Raw genomic sequence first — 19,895 nt, 5'->3', positions numbered from 1 at the left:
TAACCTTTTCTCATGAGAATATTACTATCTTCAACTGGGTGAAAAATTTTAGTAAAATACTTTATTTGCTCAATAATGAAGGGTTGGGGAACTAAAAATTATTCATGAAATCAGGTTGAATAATTTAAGAGGCATTATAAAAAAAAATTTCTCATGCTAAATAAAGAGTAGTGTTGTTTAGAAATCTATGCACATCTGCTTATTTGCTTTCATACTTACATACTCTTGAGGTGGTACACTGTAAACCAGAAGGCTCACATTTTCTGTGGGATTCTGGGAATCACAAGAGTTACTTAGAAGCCTTGGAAGTGCCTAGGCAATAGGGGCCATGGGGTCTGCACTGCTAAGAGGAATATCAGACTCAAGATTTGTATCCAGCTTGACTTCCAAGATGCCCAAAGCTAGGCACACTGCCTAAAATATGCTCAGCACCAAACTAAGGTCATATGGGATTTATCATTTAGATTCCCTCAGAACAATCTGGCAAGTATTCATTGGAGGAGCAGGATCAGATCTGTGACAAAGGTTTCTGAGGGAATGCAGTCAGAGGTTATGTTGACTTTTCTTTTATAGTTGGAAAGAGTGCTGGGAGAGATTAAGGGGCTCTATATCTATCTCTTCTATCATGTCACTCCTCCCAAGGCATGGATCCACAGAAATCCTTACGTGCAGTTTTGAATTAACATGCTGAGGCCCTTCCTCCTTTTTCCTGAGAAGGAGGATTTCTGCAGGCCACATACCCTCCCTGTAGCACTTTGCTAAACGCTGCAGCTAAAGCAGAAAATTGGTGCAGCACACACCTCCCGAACTGCACTTTTGTACTTGTGCTATTTTTACGGCTGCCTCTAGATTTGCTAATGTGTTTTATGCGAATTTGAAAAGGCTCTCCAGTATCGTTCCGAGGTAGCAAATTGATATCCTGCATCTCGTCACCCGCTTATTAACATAATGGAAAATGGGAACCAAAGGAGAACGTAGAGATTCAGCAAAAAAGAAATTGATAATTACAGCCTCCAGGGGGTTAAACTATAATGTATCTGAATTACATTGTAGATTTTGATATTCTGCTAAGAAATGGCTTGGAAATCTGTCTATTAATATATTATCAAGAGATTACACTGTTGGAGCCAAAGAAGAATAAAAGATGTGAGCACACCAAATTATAGCCTTTTAATTTAATGATAATTGAATTCTGTTATATTTTACTTTTAAAAGCTTTAATAATATTTGTTCATACCAAAAATATTATAAATGATATAGATTTCTTAAATGGAGACACTGAGGACTGGATATTATATTCTGAGGCCTCAGCAAAGCTAAGTTTTTATTTGAGAATATAAAGTCATTTGCAAAGGAATCCAATAATCCAATAAAATCCAGGCCTTTGGGATTATACGTTTGTAAATCTATTCACATGTTATGTCAGTCATAGGTTGACATGGTTCTATTTAATCTAGGCAGTCATTGCCTGTTGATGAAACTAAAATGGATTTGGACCACACATCATGAGAAGCACGGATTATTGCATGCATCTTCAGACTGACTAATAGAGATGAGAAATGGAAAATATGTAAAGTATGTGTTTAATGTGTACTTATTATTATGGGAACCTGGCTGAATTCACTATAGTTAGATACCAAGCTGTTTAAATTGTAGTGTGATGTTTCTCATTTGATCATAACTTTTAGAACATGCAATTTTGAATTATAATTTGCTTGTTGGTGTCTGCTTGAAAACTATATTAGAAGAAATGTTTTGGAATAGGAGTAAAATGACCTCAGCTGGTTATAAAATGGTAACAGAGAAATTAATTTTCCTTTGGGGAGAGAAACTTAATTTGTGCCTTGTCTTTGCAGGAAAACTCAGATTAAACATTTCCTATCTAGTCTCCAACATTAGATATGACTAGCACAAAAGACTTTCCTCTTATATTCAGATAAAAAGTGAAGGGGCTATTTGCATTCATTCCTTATGTCAAAGCTGTTAATGTGCTGTCTTTTCTGTATCAGTGCTTCCAAGCATTCTAAATCCCATTGATGGTGTTATTTAATTAGAATGCATTTTTCCAAATTGAATCTACAAGGCCGTGTCTACACTAGCCCCAAACTTCAAAATGGCCAGGCAAATGGCCATTTCGAAGTTTACTAATGAAGCGCTGAAATGCATATTCAGCGCTTCATTAGCATGCGGGCGGCCGAGGCACTTCGAAATTGACACGCCTTGCCGCCGTGTGGCTCGTCCCAACAGGGCTCCTTTTCGAAAGGACCCCGCCTACTTCGAAGTTCCCTTATTCCCATGAGCTTATGAAGGACTTCAAAGTAAGCGGGGTCCTTTCAAAAAGGAGCCCCGTTGGGACAAGCCACGCGACGGCGAGGCACGTCAATTTCGAAGTGCCGCGGCCACCCGCATGCTAATGAAGCGCTGAATATGCATTTCAGAGCTTCATTAGTAAACTTCGAAATGACCATTTGCCTGGCCATTTTGAAGTTTGGGGCTAGTGTAGATGTAGCCCATGTGTGGTGTTTCTAGCTCCTAAGGTGTTCACAACTTCCCTTTGTTTGAACAATTAGGAAATATATTAATGTACTTTTTACTTCCCTTTCTACATTATAATGATGAGAAAGGAAGAGATCATTCTAGTATCTCTTAGATATTCCCTACTGCTGTTTTCCTGTATCCCAGTTTGAACTAAACACATCTCTCAGCCATGCCTAACTCACTTTATGGGCTACTTAGAATGCCCCATATGACAGGACAGATTCTTCCACCAGCATAGCTACTGACACTTGTGTAGGCTGTAGAATTACATTAATGGGAGAGTTCTCTCCAGCCAGTTAAGAGTGGCTGCACTAATGACGCAAGTAGCTCTGTAGTGTAGCCATAAAGAGTTGTGTTATCAGGAACTTGAGAAATGAGTTCACCCAGAGGCATCCCTGGGATGTTGATGCTCAGATGAACATCAGAGTGTTGTGGTTGATTGGTGAAGGACAAAAATTTCAAGCCTGGGAGGCTAGTTGGCTAGTTCTCAGCTGCAGCAACTCTGAAATGTCAAACTTCAAAGTGCTGGCATGCGTGTAGCTGTGGGCACTTGGAATTGCCTGCATTGCTTCAAAGTGCCTTTACTGCTCAAAATTTGGGGGATTAAAGGCACCCCATAGTAGTGTGGGCACTTCAAAGTTTAACACTTCGAAGTTGCCATGGGGGAGAATAAACCTGATGAAGCAAGGCATGTTCACCACAGCACTTCATTAGTAATCTCCCACCACCCTGATTACCATACCCCCATCACAGTTGGGGGCAAGTGTAGACAAGCCCAGCGAGAAGTTTCCAACAAGTTTGATGGGTTAATAGAAAAAGTTTGTCACAGCCAAAATTTGGTATTTCTCCAAGATCCAACTTGAGTACAGTTAAAACAATTTTGATTATCAGTAATAGCAAAGCTAGGGTCTCCAATGTTACAATTCACTTATAATATATATACAGGAGCAAGGAGCAGCAGACTCTGTGGAAGAAACAGCAAATGCCAAATTAGAGAGAAATCCTGGTTCATTTGAATCCAGTGAGTCTTGCCATTAACTTCAGTGAGGGCAAGAGTTCACCTCTTGCCTTTTGCTGAAGCAAACCCCAAAGTTCAGCTGCATGCATTCCTTTACTCTTCCTTCTGGTTTGTCCAATTTCATTCAAAGTGGTAATAGAGAGGATATGTATAACTGTCTTCTTGTGCAGCCATGGAAATAATAAAAATATATAGCTTAATGAACATGGAGCAGGACTGTATTTTGTAATTGAGTGTACACTGGGGTAGCCCCTTAAGATGCCAAGAACTTAGCTTATATGGCAAGAGTTTTGAACAAGGTCAATGTGTATGCAATTTACAGATAAAATCAGGAAAGAAAGAAAGAAAGAAAACTATGTAGGAGTATGCAGAGCAAGCTTGCCCTACATCAGGGATTTGCAATGTATAGGTCGGGACCCAAACATGGTCACAGTTAAATTTGTTAAGTGTCACCAGCAGCTCAGTGCTGCATGTGGCTCTTAAAGGAGCCACCTGCAGCTCCTTAACTCTGCCACTTCCAGAAGCTATCTCTATCAATAGAGAAGCGATTACACATTACAAAGACAGCATATCTTCCAAGGACTGGAAAACAGTTCAACTAGTGTAGCATAAAGGCTCGATCATGCTAACTCTGGGATGTCTCCATTACTCATGTATAGTGATGCCATAGATGCTATAGATGAGTTCAACAGGTCATCCCTAAAAATGCTGTAAAAAACCAAACGGTATCATTATGAATATTTTATATGGTTAAAAAACAAAAGCTTAGGAAAGGTGCTTTCTGGTCTCTCTGTTTTAAGTACAGTCCAAATGATATTAGTTAATTGTTCTGTCTTATGGCTTTCCAGTGCATTTTCAAAGTAGTCATGCTTGTTAACACAGTCTGAACATATCTGAAGATATTGTGTGTATACTGATTATTTGCAAAGTGTTGGACTTCCAAGTTTTGAAACAGGCCATTTGAGCCCTGAGTGTTGATGTAATACCTACCCCATGAGAGCATAAGAGACTCATTTTGGAGTTAGCAAGTTTGCAGACGCTGAAGTGTCTGAATAATCTGAAATTGAAACTGTGGCCTAATAATCACACATTATTTTGTCAGTGTTCGCCCAGCTATAGCACTGATATTTTAACTTGTAACTGTGGTCAAGTGGTTAAGTACTGTTCTTTAAGCTTCGCAGACAAATGTAAATGCATATGGGTAAGGAAGGAAACTTTCCCTTGCATGCTCCTTCTTTTAAAAATAACAATTGCTGAAAGCAACTTGGAAATCAGCTGATAAATCATTTTATAAGCACAGATTTATAGGTGGATAGTAGGTGAGATAGCCAAGATGAATAAGTTAGTTAATAGATCTACAGCTGTACTTTTCAAACTTTTTATAGTAAAAGTAAAACTGCATTTTAAACACATTAAGGTTGGAAAATAATATACTGACACATTAAATAATAAAGTGATTCCATGTACGTAGATATTATAGTTAATTGACAAAACTTCATCTTATATAAATTGACACAGCTTTCCTAGCATTTACGATGCCAGGCAAATTTATAGCATGTTAGGATCTAGCCTTCAGCTGTGTGACCATTTACTATTTGGCAGGACTCCTTTCTCTTTCACTTCATAGGATGGAAAGGGCTCGATAAATGAGTCTTGCATGTGGAGCATATAAGGTAGATGTATAATAATCTTATGTAATTTTAAGCAGACATGTATTTTTGTGAAAATGAACACATATAATCATTCCATATTTAGAATAATGTACTATGCACATCTATGTGCATTGCATGTCTATATAGCAGAATGACAATTAAATATTATCTGTATAATTAAATTGTTTTAAAGGTGTATCACTCTATCTCCAAATCTTCAAAACCAAATTGTTTTTAAACTAAAGATTGCACACACTTCCTTCTTCCGGTAACAGCTTGCTGGAACTGTTTCTGAACAATGTTTCCAGTGCTATGCTTTGGAAGTTTATATGCTTACACTGTTAGAAACATTGATTCATGCTGCAAAACAAATAAATAATATTTTACAGTGCCTACCATCTGGTAGGACCTAACTTATTGTGTTGTGGGCTTAAAAAAAAAGATGCCAAATTACTAAAGAGTCACCTAATTACCTTAGCCAGAAACAGCATTGTGTATACAAAAGAGCTGCAGGTACATGTGTGAAGTGTAACTCACCAACATTTAAATATAATAAAATAAGAAATTGGCAGAGGCTTCATAGCTAAATAAGAAGGAGGGGTTATAGAAGTAGGTAGGTTAAGGAAGTAGACTTGTTTTGGCTTCTCTCCCCCCTCCCGCACTCTGTATTTTTCGAATAGAATTGAAGATTGTATTTAGGGAAGACAAAGGACTGTTTGAAACATGGGAGTGAAACAAAAATGCTTGTGCTTTCCTAGACACCTTAAACATAGTATTATGTTCAGAACTACTTCAAATTAGACCTTTAACCCCTTCCTAATGTTAAGGTGTGGGAGGAATATATAATTGACTGCCTTTGTTGAAATGTAGTCAGCCTTGCGATTATGGGACACAATAATGGGTTTAGTTGGAGAAATGCTGAAGTCAATGTGAGCTACAGGTTTTCAGTGCTTCTAAGGATCAAGCTCAGTCAGGCTGTGGTGAAGGTTCCAGTTTTCTAAAATCAAGCCCTTGTTCACTCCTGAATGGTTAGAAATAAATCAATGTGCAAAAATCTCCAGAAATAGCATTACACAATTGGAGCCACAGAACTCTTTTATAAAGCTTTAGATGACTCAGATCACTTAGGGGCAGGGAGAATCTGTAATATACGGTTATTTCAGATAAAATGTGAAACAAATAATCAACATGGGTTTATGATGGGTGTCCAGTGTGGTCGTGGGACACAAATAATGTCAATTTTTAAAAGTACAACTACGTCTACACTACAGTGATCTGTCAAAAGGAGTTCTTCTGGAAGATCTGTTCTGAAAGAACTTCTTTCAAAAGAATGTCCCCCCCCACACAAAGCACATCAAAGGAGTGATCTTCTCTTTCAAAACAGAACATCCACACACACAGCTCCTGCTCTTTCAGAAGAATGAACCAAGCATGAAAAAATCAGGCATCATGAGGATTGCTCTTTAGAAACAAAGGACCAGTGGAGCTTGTACATACTTTCTTTTCAAAGAAGCTTTTGAAAGAAGGCATTCTTTGTGAAACTGAACTGGAAGAGTGCTTTCAAAAGGAGACCCACATTCTTTATATTTAATTTTGAAAGAATGCTTTTTGTGTGTAGAAACTCTACTGGATATTTCAAAGAGCTCCTTCCTTTGAAAAACATTTTGAAAGACCTTTCTAGTGTAGACCTAGCCTTCCTGATACAACTAAGAATGCTGGTAACACCTTTCGATGGAATTAAACTAAGGTACACTTAAAATAAAAGCAGATGCAGCTTCTACGCTCCAGAATAAAATGTTCCACTGAAGGTAGAAAAAGTACCATGAGAGAAGTGTTTCTAATACCAAAATATATGACAAATGGTGCCAATTTCAAAATCAGAATGTGGGTAGAAGTCAACATTCATGGTCAAAAAGCTAGAAAAAATGTTAGCTCCATCAAGCCAAGCATGGCAATGGGCTATGATACCATTTTGATGGACCACATGCCTCTTGTTGCTCTTCTCTGGATCTTCAACAATTTCTCCACATCCCTCTTGAAAGGTAGTACCCAAAACTGGACACAATACTCCAACTGAGGCCTAGTCAGAGCAGAGTAGAGCACAAAAATGACTTCTCAAGTCTTGCTCACAACAGTCCTGTTAGTGCATCCAGGAATCATGTTTTTCTTTTTTTAAATTTTTTTTTTACAACAGCATCAAACTGTTGATTCGTATTTAGCTTGTGGTGTACTATTACCCCAGATCCATTTCTGCAGTACTCCTTCCTAGAAGTCGCTTCCCATTCAGTATATGTGAAACTGATTATTCCTTCCTAAATGGAGTACTTTTCATTTGTCCTTATTAAATTTCATCCTATTTACCTCTGACCATTTCTCCAGTTTGTCCAGATCATTTTGAATTATGACCATATCCTCCAAAGTAGTTGCAATCTCTCCCAGCTTGATATCATATGCAGATTTGCTAAGTATACTCTCTAAGTCAATATCTATATCATTGATAAAGATATTGAATAAACCCAGTCCCAAAACAGACCCCTGAGGACCCCACTTATTATGCCCTTCCAGCAAAATTGTGAACCATTAATAATTATCCTCTGAGAATGGTTATCCAACTAGTTATGCACCTACCTTATAGTAGCCCCATCTAAGTTGTATTTGCCCAGTTTATTGATAAGATCACGAGAGACTGTATCAAATGCCGTACTAAAGTCTAGGTATACCACATCAGCACTTCTCAGACTCTGTAATATAGCAAGGTAGTGAGGTATGTGACATCGAAAGGGAAGCTTGATTTGATTTGGCCAACATTTCCTCAGCTGCCATCCCCTATCATCCCTCCTTTACTTATGCTATTTTGATGATATCTTTGCCATTTGGACCCACAGGAAAGAGACTCTTGAAGAATTCCATAGAGTTCACCATCAATCTCAACCTTAACTATTCCTCACAAGAGATCCATTTCCTGGAAACCACAATGCAAATCACCGATGGCCATATAAATACCACTCTGTACCAGAAACCCACTGACTTCTATTCTTACCTACATGCCTCCAGCTTCCATCCAGGGCACATCATACAACACATCATTTATAGTTAAGTCCTTAGATAAAGTTGCATCTGCTCTGATCCCACTGACAGAGACCAAAAACTTCAAAATCTCTGCCAGGTATTCGTAAAATTAATTACCCTCTGGGAGAAGTAAAAAACTAGATTCACAGGGCTAGAAGAATACCCAGAAAACAGCTGCTTCTAGATAGGCCCAGCATTATCAACAATCTACAACCTATACTTGACCATGATGCTGTGCTCTCATAGGCCTTGGGTGACAGAGCTGTCCTTTCCTACAGGCAACCGCCTAATCTCAGGAAAATTCTCACTAGCAATCACATGCCATACCACAGAAATACTAATTCTGGAACTTTCCCTTGCAACAAACCCCATTACCAAATCTGTCCACATATCTACTCTAGACACGCCATCACTGGACCTACCTACAGCCGCGTCTACACGTGCATGCTACTTTGAAGTAGCGGCGCCAACTTCGAAATAGTGCCCGTCACAGCTACACGTGTTGGGTGCTATTTCGAAGTTAACATCGACGTTAGGCAGTTAGTCGCTAACCCCATGAGGGGATGGGAAAAGCGCCCTACTTCGACATTCAACGTCAAAGTAGGGAACGTGTAGTCGTTGCGCGTCCCGCAACATCGAAATAGTGGGGTCCTCCATGGCGGCCATCAGCTGAGTGGTTGAGAGATGCTCTCTCTCCAGCCCCTGAGCTCGATGGTGGCCGCATAGAGCGTCCCCTTAAAGCTCCCCGCCCCCTCCCTTCCTGTGCAGGAAGCTGAGAGAACGTGCAGGCGGCAGCCCAGATACGCGGCCAGCCTGCACGTCCCTCAGCCGCCACAGACACCCCCCCCAGCTGTGATGGCCGCACACCAGCCCCCTAAGCACCCCCAGGGGACCCTCCCCAAGGGGAGCCAGGGCTCACAGCCCAGAAGCCAGGCGGGGAAGCAGCAGCGGGGCCCCTCCTGGATGGAGGCCGAGCTTCGGGACCTGCTGGGGCTCTGGAGCGAGGAGGAGGTGCTCCAGATAATGGGGAGCAAGAGGCGGAACGCAGATGCGTTCGCTCAGCTGGCCGAGGGCCTGGCCACCTGGGGTCACCCTGCCCGCACTCCGGATAATGTCTGGAGTAAAGTGAAGGAGCTGTGGCAGGGATACGCCCGGGCCCGGGGTGCGGCCGGCCGATCTGGAGCCGCCCCTGTCACTTGCCCCTTTTACAGGGAGCTCAGGGACATCCTGGGCCCCTGACACACCTCCTCCCCTCCGGCCACTCTTGATACCTCAGCCAAGGAGCCCCAGCAGGCCCCGGAGGCGGAGTCCGCCCCGGAGGCAAGCCCCGCACCCCAGGGGCCCCCACAGGAGCCCACCCCTGGGGCATCGGAGCAGGAGGAGGAGGGGGGGAGTCCTCCTCCAGTGACACTGGCCTCCAGATCATCCTGCCATCCAGGAGCTCCAGCCGGGCGTCCGCCCCCCCGGGTGTCCCCCGACCATGGGAGTGGACCGTCAGGTATGTACCCCCCCCGGTGCACACCTCTGGGGTTGAGGAGCGGGGGTAATAGATATGACCAGGGCCCTCCACATGCCCAGATGACCACGGCCCCAAGGACAGCAGTGGCATGTCCCTCAGAAGACTACATCAGCCCCTGCCCCCCACCCCCAGCACAACGGTGCCATGCCCCAACCCCGGGGCTCGGGGAAGCGGAACCTCTAGGGTCCCCTGGGGGTAGGGGGTGGGACACCCAGCAGCAGCAGCAGCAGCAGCAGCAGCAGCAGCAGCAGCAGCAGCATGTCATGGAGTGGGGGAGTGCAAATACGAGACTCAGGCTACATATGAGAAACAAGCAGAATAGCTCCCAGTGGTTAAGGATGATCCTGGGGCTACAACTGGCAGGTTACACCTCTGCCCTGAACAAAGAGGAGGGAGGAGCCGAGCTGGGTTTGAATCGGGGGTGGCAGTTAGAGGCTAGGGGAAGGGAAAGCTAGAAGGCAGCCAGCCTGAGGAGGGGGAAAGCTACATCCCAGAGGGGCACCCCTCGGGACCTTCTCCCCAGGACTGGTTGGAAGGACAGTCTCTGACTGTTGTACTGTCACTTCTGTGAGAAACTGGGCATCTGTTGCCTAATAAACCTCCTGTTGTACCTGCTGAGTGAGAGTCACTCCTGCCATCAGACGGGGTGCAGTGCAGGGGGACTCCTGAACCCCATCACAGCAGCATCTCTCGGGGACGGGGATGGGGAACCTGCAGCACAGGGGTGGGGGGACAAGGGCCACAGCTCGGGGCCCACACTAACGCCTGTCTCCACTCTTCTTCCTCCGCTCCTGTGTTCCGCAGCTGCAGCATCAGAAGGACCAGAGAGCGCCGGCGAGGCGTCAGTGGTCCTGGACAGCCCTCTGGAGCCATCACTCCAGGCCAGCCCCTTGGCGGAGGACCGACTGGCCCCACTGCGGGGAAGACGGTGAACCCAGCACCAGCAGCCGACGGTGACAGACCTCCAGCTGCTGGCCCTCCACCGTTGGCAGCTGGAGGTCACCAAGCAGCAGCTGCGGGTGGAGGAACGCCGCCTCTAGCTGCAGAAGCAGGCTCTGGCCTGGCACCAGGAGGCATGGGGGGCCTACATGCGGACCTTCAACCTTATCATGGACTACCTGGCCCCCCATGCCGCGCCGGCCACTGCTGCACCTGCCCTGCCTGCTCCCCCCGCCTGCGCTGTCCGCCGTCGCACCGCCACCGAGGGCCCTTCTGCTGAGGGGGACCTAGGGCCAGCTGACACCTGCCGGCCGTATCTTCCGGTCCTCCCGGCCCCCAGCCAGCCCCGGCAAGGGCTGAGGCCAAGGCAGGGATCCCGGCCGCCCACCCCCAGCGCTGGACTTTAGGGGGTGTGGGGCCCAGGACGTGCCCCCCCCGCTTTGTATATATTCCCCCCAGTTTTAACTTAGTTTGTTGTAAATAGTTTGTATATTTGACCCCTGTTACTATGCTGATCCTTACCCCCCCACGTAAATAGTTCTCCCCTTCCTTGTCTTCCCCTTTCATCTTATCCCTATTTATAATACATACAGGCTACGTCTATATGTGCAGCCAACATCGAAATAGCTTATTTCGATGTTGCGACATCGAAATAGTCTATTTCGATGAATAACGTCTACACATCCTCCAGGGCCGGCAACGTCGATGTTCAACTTCGACGTTGCTCAGCCCAACATCGAAATAGGTGCAGCAAGGGAACGTCTACACGTCAAAGTAGCACACATCGAAATAGGGATGCCAGGCACAGCTGCAGACAGGGTCACAGGGCAGACTCAACAGCCAGCCGCTCCCTTAAAGGGCCCCTCCCAGACACAGTTGCACTAAACAACACAAGATCCACAGAGCTGACAACTGGTTGCAGACCCTGTGCCTGCAGCATAGATCCCCAGCTGCCGCAGAAGCAGCCAGAAGCCCTGGGCTAAGGGCTGCTGCCCACGGTGACCATAGAGCCCCGCAGGGGCTGGAGAGAGAGCATCTCTCAACCCCCCAGCTGATGGCCGCCATGGAGGACCCAGCAATTTCGACGTTGCGGGACGCGGATCGTCTACACGGTCCCTACTTCGACATTGAACGTCGAAGTAGGGCGCTATTCCTATCTCCTCATGAGGTTAGCGACTTCGACGTCTCGCCGCCTAACGTCGAAGTTGGTGCCGCTACTTCGAAGTAGCGTGCACGTGTAGATGCAGCTATATATATGTTAGATTTTGCCTGTAAATAGTTAGTCTTGTTGATAATAATAATAAGAGTTCTACAGATATTTGAGTTGACGAACAACTGTCTGCTTTTATTTACAAGAAAAGTGGGGGGGTGTGCTCTTGGGTGCTCTGTGGTGTGGGCATCGGGGCAGGGAGTGTTGTGGAGGATGGGGGGCAGTGGGGGGGGCCTGCCAGCGTTCACCTCGCGGCCTCATCGAACTGGGCCCGCAGGGCGTCCCGGACCTGGGTCCTTTCGGTGTCCACCTGGCGACAGGGGCAGCGGGTGGCTGCACATAGGCCCTGCCGGCCTCCACAGCCCAGCCCTGAAAGAAGGCCTCCCCCTTGATCTCCACGAGGTTGTGTAGGGTGCTGCACGCACACACAATCTGGGGGATGTTGGTGGGGCCCGCATCAAGGCGGGTGAGGAGACACCTCCAGCGCCCTTTGAAGCAGCCAAATGTGCGCTCCACCACCTGGCACGTGTGGTTCAGGCGCTGGTTGAAGCGCTCCTGGCTGGCAGACAGATGGCCCGTGTACGGGTGCATGAGCCAGGGCCTGAGGGGGTATGCCGCATCTGCGATGACACAGAAGGGCATGGTGGTGTCCCCCACAGGGATCTCCTGCTGGGGGATGTAGGTCCCTGCCTCCAGCTGGCAGCACAGGCCCAAGTTCCGGAATACCCGGGCGTCGTGGGTGCTGCCAGGCCAGCCCACACAAATGTCCAGGAAACGGCCCCGGCTGTCCACCAAGGCCTGGAGGACCACTGAGTGGTAGCCCTTCCTGTTGAAGTAGCATCCTCCACTGTGTTCCGGGGCGCGGATGGGGATGTGAGTCCCATCCAGAGCCCCAAAGCAATTTGAGAAGCCCAGGGTGGCAAAGCCTGCGATGGCGGCATCCGGGTCCCCAAGCCTCACGAGCCTGTGGAGGAGCAGGGCGTTGATGGTGCGGATGACCTGCAGGGGAAGCACATGGGAGAGCACCAATGAGGGGTGTGCAGGGTGTGTGTGGCCATCCCCTGCCAGAGCCCCCCTCCCCCCACTTCCCCTGCCAGGGCTGCCTCCCCCTCCGCCCATGGGTCCTCTTACCTCCATGAGGACAGCCCCGATGGTGGCCTTGCCGATGCCAAACTGCTGGCCCATGGATCGGTAGCTGTCTGGAGTGGCCAGCTTCCAGACAGCGATGCCGACCCATTTCTCGACGCTGAGGGCACGCCGCATCAAGGTGTCCTGGTGCCTGAGTGTGGGGGTGAGCCACTGGCATAGCTCCAGAAATGTCTGCCGGCTCATGCAAAAGTTATGGAGCCAGCAGTCACCGTCCCACTCTCCGAGCACCAGCCGCTCCCACCAGTCGGTGCTCGTGGGGTAGCTTCACAGCCGGCGGTGTGTGCGGCGGGGGGGGGGGGCGGGGTGCTGCAGGATTGGGGGTTGAGTCCTCCTCCTCTGTGGCAAGGAGGTGCTCAGCTGCCTCCTGCATGGCATGGATGAGGGCGAGCACTGCTCCTGCAGGGGCGGCTGGGTGGACCTCTGGCTGCTGCTGGTGCTGGTGCTGCTGCTGCTGCTGCTGCTGCTGAGGGTCCATGACTGCGTCGCTCGAGGTGTGAGTGTCTATGGCTCTGCAAACCGCGTGCTGTGCAGGCTGAGTGTGTCTGGGAGGGGCCCTTTAAGGGAGCGGCTAGCTGTTGCCCCGGAAGTGCTAGTCAGCCCTGTGACCCTGTCTGCAGCTGTTCCTGGCACCCTTACTTCGATGTGTGCTACTCTGGTGTGTAGACGTTTCCTCGCAGCGCCTATTTCGATGTGGTGCTGCGAAACGTCGACGTTGAACATCGACGTTGCCAACCCTGGAGGACGTGTAGACGTTATTCATCGAAATAGCCTATTTCGATGTCGCTACATTGAAATAAGCTATTTCAATGTTGCGTGCACGTGTAGACATAGCCTACATCAGTTACACAGCCAGGGGCTCATATTCCTGTACCTCCATCAATATGATATATGTCATCATGTGTCAGCAGTGCCCCTCTGATGTGTATATTGGACAAGCTGGACAATTATTTCACCAAAGGATAAATGGACACAAATCAGACATTAAGAATTTGAATGCACATAAACCTGTAAGTCACCATTTCAATCCAGCAGGCCATAGCTTTAAACACTTAAAAGGGTGCATTCTAAAACAAAGAGATTTTAACACCAGATTACATAGGGAGACATCTGAATTGGAGTTTATTCTCAAGTTTGAGTCTTTTCACCTCAGACTCAACAAAGATATAAATTAGCTTAAGTATTACCAGGACAGTTTCCCCACCTTTGATACTAGTAGTGATCCCAGGCAGCTCACTTAACTTATTATACACTTGCAGAAACATTTTTTTTCTTCTCCCTTCCCCTCTCCCTTCTGTCCTATCTAGCTGATTCATCAGTTTTTATTTCATTTTTTTCTATCTTTCTGTTAAAGTCCCCTTAATCTCAAGTATCATTTTTTAGAATTGTTTCCAGATCTGAAGAAGTGTGTCTGTCCCACAAAACTCGCCACCAAATAAACGATAGTGTTACTTTTTATGTCACTACAGCTGCATCTACACGTGCACGCTACTTCGAAGTAGCGGCACTAATTTCGAAATAGCGCCCATCGCGGCTACACGCGTCGGGCGCTATTTCGAAGTTAACTTCGACGTTAGGCGGCGAGACGTCGAAGTCCCTAACCTCATGAGGGGATCGGAATAGCGCCCTACTTCGACGTTCAACGTCGAAGTAGGGACCGTGTAGACGATCCGCATCCCGCAACGTCGAAATTGCTGGGTCCTCCATGGCAGCCATCAGCTGGGGGGTTGAGAGATGCTCTCTCTCCAGCCCCTGCGGGGCTCTATGGTCACCGTGGGCAGCAGCCCTTAGCCCAGGGCTTCTGGCTGCTTCTGTGGCAGCTGGGGAGCCATGCTGCAGGCGCAGGGTCTGCAACCAGTTGTCAGCTCTGTGTGTCTTGTGTTGTTTAGTGCAACTGTGTCTGGGAGGGGCCCTTTAAGGGAGCGGCTTGCTGTTGAGTCCTCCCTGTGACCCTGTCTGCAGCTATGCCTGGCACCCTTATTTCGATGTGTGCTACTTTGGTGTGTAGACGTTCCCTCGCAGCGCCTATTTCGATGTGGTGCCGCGCAACGTCGAAGTTGAACATCGACGTTGCCAGCCCTGGAGGACGTGTAGATGTTATTCATCGAAATAGCCTATTTCGATGTTGGCTTCACGTGTAGACGTAGCCTACATGACAGTTTTTTGTTTTCTTTTGTAAAGATACAGACTAACACAACTACCTCTGACTATTCTGTGCAGAAGTTTATTCTGGCTTTTCTGCATACAGAAGTCAATGCAAACTGATGAACAGTGTCGCCATGTAATATATTCAGAAAACTAGGGAAATTCTTGTCCAAAGCAATGGCACTACTTGCAGTTTTTGTGCACATGACCCAGTGGAGTATTTCCCTGTTAGTAGAATCCATGTCTTTCCCTTTCCCTTGTGTTCCAGAGTTGCTATAGTAATTAATCATTTTTATTTAATTTAGACTGAATAGGGAGGTACAATTTGTCTTTCTTGTCAGTATTCAATTACTGGTACCTTGGGGCTACAACAATTTATGCAGCCTTGTTTATCAATATTGTTCAAAGTTTGCAATGCTGTGATAATAATAGTTCATGGATAAATGATGTTCCTGACTTATCTGTCATTACAGTCATGTGTACACATGTAACCATATTGTAACTGATACATTTAGTTCTTCAGTGGGGGAATTGCAACGTGCTTGCTTATCAGCTTAACAATGGATATCAAATGCTTTTGTGCTGGAACACTTTTAATGGGCTACATGGATGCCTTGAAGCTGAAACACACCACAGAAGTAGAAATGCCAAGTATTGCATGAAGAGATCTATTTGAGTGTGTTTGCAAGAATGGGAAATGTGGTAGTAGTATGTGTGGGTGGGTGGGTGTTGGTGGCAGATGTTATCATTTTTCAGCCAGCAAAAATTACTAGTAACTTGCACTGAATTCCAATGCATCTTTTTTTCTTTTATCAACACTAAGCAAACTCAGGAGCACATCCTATAGGTATTTCAGATTATAGTCTACCTTTCTTTCTCACACAGCATCCATAAACACTGTGTATATAACAGTTTTATACTTAATTATAAATCAATCTTGATTGTGGAAACAAACACTAATCTCCTCCTCTAATTTGTCACACAAAACTGCATACCACAGCCAGCAAACTTCATTTGCCTAATTCACAAAGTAAACAAAGTGCACAAATACAGCGGAATGCAAACATTATGGTCCAGACCTTAAACTGATTCAGCAAAATTGTGCAAATGTGTTTATAGACACATAAGCCACATCCTCAAAGGTATGTAGACACTTTACATCCACTGAAATCAATGGGAGTAAGAAGAATAAATAACTTTTGAGGATCTGGGCCATAACACCTAGTATTCATAGATATATATCAAGACTTTATATATAACATATTTATGTGGAAATCTCCGATATGTGCAAAAGCATTGTTGTACTAGCACAGATGTGTGTATGCTTTTCAAAAATTCAAGATTTCATCTTGATTAAGAACTGGAAATGTACATACTTTTACCTCATGCACCCCTTGTGTAGTAGAATGGTGTACAGGTAGTATGTTGGAACTAATGGTAACATTTAAATGAAGGAAAGGAGGTAAAGTACCAACAACCTTTGATCAAGTACCGTGGGTTGGTGATTGTAATGTAAGATCATCAAAAACTCATCTCTGAACTACAGGATGCAAGTCTTTTCTAGCAACAATTTGGATTTCAACAGTAGTCATATCAAGGATTGATTTTGTTCTATGGGTTTTGTTTGTTTTAAGCAAATATAATCCAGAACAGAGGAAGATTGCTTCTGCTGTCTGCCTCTGTGGCGAAGGATCTTCATTTTAGAACATATGCCTCTTGGGAAATCAGCTTCATGAAAGTATTTGTGGTACTGTGTCCATGCTCCACTTCCAATCGTGTAAAAACAAACAAACAAGATTCGTGATGAGATGGGGAACTTTGGGGACTTTTATGTGTTATAATTCACAAATGTTCCTCCCTGCCAGCTTGTCTTTGAGTGGTAGAAGTCAGCTCTAAGAAAATAAGCCTTTGCCCTTACTAAATTGAGTTATTGTCTAGTGTGAAGAGGGAAGTATGCTAACTAAGGCTACATCTACACTTGCCTTCTTTTTCGAAGGGGGCATGGTAATCAGGGTGATGGGAGATTTTGAAGTGCTGCAAAGAACATGCAGCACTTCATTAGGCAAATTCTCCCCCGTGGCAACTTCAGAGTGTCAGACTTAGAAGTGCCGGCATGCCGTGTAGCCGTGGGCACTTCAAAGTGACTTTACTCCTCAAAATTTTGCTAGTTTGACACTTCAAAGTTGCTGTGAGGGAGATTTGCCTAATGAAGTGCTGCATATTCATTGCAGCACTTCATTAGTAATCTCCCATCACCCTGATTACCTTACCCCCTTCAAAGAAGGGGGCAAGTGTAGACATAACCTAATAGTACAGAGGGGAGCCAGCTTGTCATAGATCTGCATGATTGGTGGTTAGAAGGAGATATAGGAGAAGGGAAACTTATTGCTGTTTTAAAAAGAAGTTCATGAGGAAGCTTTTACCTCATGCTACCCAACCCCTACTGCAAACCATTGGGTACATGCTGGACAAATGGGTGCATTGCCATGTCTGCTCAATCACCACTTTCTTGTCCAAGATGCTCTGGGTGAAACAGTTCCCTTATTTGAGCACTTGGGGTGGAGTTTTTAAAGAAGCAAGGCATCCAGTATCTCACTAAAATTCACTTAGGGTGCACGTACACTTGCATTCCTCTTTTGAAAGAGATATGCAAATGAGGTAAATCAAAAATGTGAATGAGGTATAAATTTGCATATTTGGCACCTCATTTGCCTATTCTAATTTCAAAAGAGCTTCTTTCAAAAGAAGAAGGCCAGTGTAGGCACTGCCCTTTCAAAAGTAAACCCATCTTTGAAAGAATCCTTCTTACCTTTACTTAACGGGAAGAAGGATTCTTTTGAAGATGGGTTTACTTTCAAAAGAGCAGCATCTACACTGGCTTTCTTCTTTCGAACGAAGATCTTTTGAAATTAGAATATTCAAAGGATGTGCAAAATATGCACATTTATACGTCATTTGCATTTTTCAATTTACCTCATTTGCATACCGCTTTTGAAAGAGCAGTGCAAGTGCAGACACACCCTGAGACTGATTGAGAATTTTCTTCCTTGATTACAGTCTTGGCACATAGCAGGAGACTGAAAAACTCATTAGGCTACTTTACCTTAAAAGTGGAAAAGCAGAAGGCCAAATTTTATACTCATTCATCCCAATTCCAACAGAGCCCTGTTCATATCTCATTTCCATGAAGAAGCTTTCTTTCTTTGTACTGCTGATGTATCATAAAGCACAAGTACTTAAAATAGTACTTAAGCTATACTGCATCTTGGATGTTTTAGTGACAAAGAGTTGGTGTCTATCTTCAGAGTGTGTTTGTTTGAACATATGCTATTAGAGTTTATAGTGGTCCACTTTTCAGTGGCTTCAGTATTTTGTGTTGTGGTACATTACTTGAAATTTTTACCAATGTTTTTTTAATTATAAATGTAATTATTTTGGGGAGGGGAGTAGGTAAGATCACTCACTGTAATTTTCCTTTGCTGGTTACAGTTTGTAAACAGTATTTCCTCTTATCTGAGGGAGAATATGAATAAGAAACCACAAATGAACAAAAAGTCATGTATTCTGTAAGTTCAAGACGTCCACTTAACTGCATAGTGTAACTTTTCAGAATCTAGACTGATGTTCCTTGTGTGACATGTATCATTAGGCTGAAAAGGCTATCATTTACACAGCATTCACTACTCTTTTCTACCCTGGTGAAACAAAACGTACCTTTAACTCTGTGGTATATTCTCATGGAGATACCTTTAATTGTAATCAAACTATTTAGCTGAATAACAGTATGTGTTAGCTATTTATTTTATTTCTTTTCACAAAAAGTGATCTTTGATACATGGAAAACTGATACTGAAGAAAAAGCTTCTTCTCCATCTCCTATGACTTAAAAGCCACGTCTACACTAGCTAGCTATTTCGAAATAGCCGTGCCAACTTCGAAATAGCGCCCGCCGCGTCTACACATGCCGAGCGCTATTTCAAAGTTGAAATTGACGTAAGGCGTCGAGATGTCGAAGTCACTATCCTCATTAGGAGATGGGAATAGTGCCCTACTTCGATGTTGAACGTCAAAGTAGGGCACATGTAGATGATCTGCATCCCGCAACATCGAAATAGCGGGGTCCTCCATGGTGGCCATCAGCTGAGGGGTTGACAGACGCTCTCTCCAGCCCCTAAGCTCTATGGTCGCCGTGTGCAGCAGCCCCTTAAAGCTCTCTGCCCCCTTATTTCCTGTGCAGGAAGCTGAGAGCTCATGCAGGCAGCAGCACTGCCATGTGCAAAGCCTGCATGGACCTCAACAGCCCCAGTCCAGCACCCTGCACCTCATGGCATCCTGCCAGCCCCCCAAGCACCCACAGGGCACCCCCACCAGGGGGACCCAGGGCTCCCAGCCTGCCAGCCAGTGGGAGAAGAGGCAGAGGGGCCCCTCCTGGATGGAGGCCGAGATCCGGGACCTGCTGGGGCTCTGGGGCAAGGAGGAGGCACTCCAGGTAATGGGGAGCAAGAGGTGGAACGTGGATGCGTTCGCTCGGCTGGCCGAGGGCCTGGCTGCCTGGGGTCACCCTGTCTGCACTACTGACCACGTCAGGAGTAAGGTTAAGGAGCTGTGGCAGGGTTACGCCCAGGACCGGGACACGGCCAGCCAATCTGGGGCCGCCCC

This window comes from Carettochelys insculpta, chromosome 1 (genome assembly GCF_033958435.1).
Source record: "Carettochelys insculpta isolate YL-2023 chromosome 1, ASM3395843v1, whole genome shotgun sequence".
In the NCBI taxonomy this organism is placed as follows: Eukaryota; Metazoa; Chordata; order Testudines; family Carettochelyidae; genus Carettochelys; species Carettochelys insculpta.
Note: the sequence above shows the minus strand (reverse complement) of the source record.